Source organism: Elephantulus edwardii, unplaced genomic scaffold, assembly GCF_000299155.1.
Source record: "Elephantulus edwardii isolate Elephantulus edwardi_28Jun2011 unplaced genomic scaffold, EleEdw1.0 scaffold00055, whole genome shotgun sequence".
NCBI lineage: Eukaryota > Metazoa > Chordata > Mammalia > Macroscelidea > Macroscelididae > Elephantulus > Elephantulus edwardii.
This window is the reverse complement of record NW_006399805.1, coordinates 11,408,804-11,409,271: the sequence shown is the minus strand read 5'-3', so window position 1 is coordinate 11,409,271 and position 468 is coordinate 11,408,804. Positions and strand designations below refer to the sequence as shown.

Below are 468 nucleotides of genomic sequence, written 5' to 3'. Positions count from 1 at the left end.
GTTACTACCATCACCACAATCCTTACCTACACTGCTACCTTCACTGCCACGACAATCACCCTGACCGCCATTACTACCACCACCACTGTCCTTCCATCATCACCATCTGAACCACCATCACCACCACTATCACCTCCACCCTTGTTCGACACCCTCCTCACTCATATGTTCACTCTGTCTGCACTATAACCATCATCCTCATCCACTCTTTCACCAAAACCCCACCATCAAAACATGACCTTCACCACCATTACCATTTCCCTTTCCCTACCTCATAGCTATCCCGTCCACCACAGAACCTCTACCACCATACCATAACCCACCACACCCACCTCTGTACCATCGCCAACCACATGTAGACTACCACCACCACCACCACTATCATCACCATATCCATCGTCACCCCAACCATCACCACCACCACCATCACCCCAGCCATCACCACCACCACCACCACCATATCCACCA

The 468-nt window shown here is 51.3% G+C and overlaps 1 protein-coding gene across 1 annotated transcript in view; it reads right to left on the bottom strand.

The window, feature by feature from the left end:
* The window catches only part of LOC102861179 (maltase-glucoamylase, intestinal-like), a 113,403-nt gene that overhangs the window by 18,755 nt on the left and 94,180 nt on the right, over nt 1-468 (bottom strand). The gene's annotated exons all lie outside the window — the stretch shown is intronic.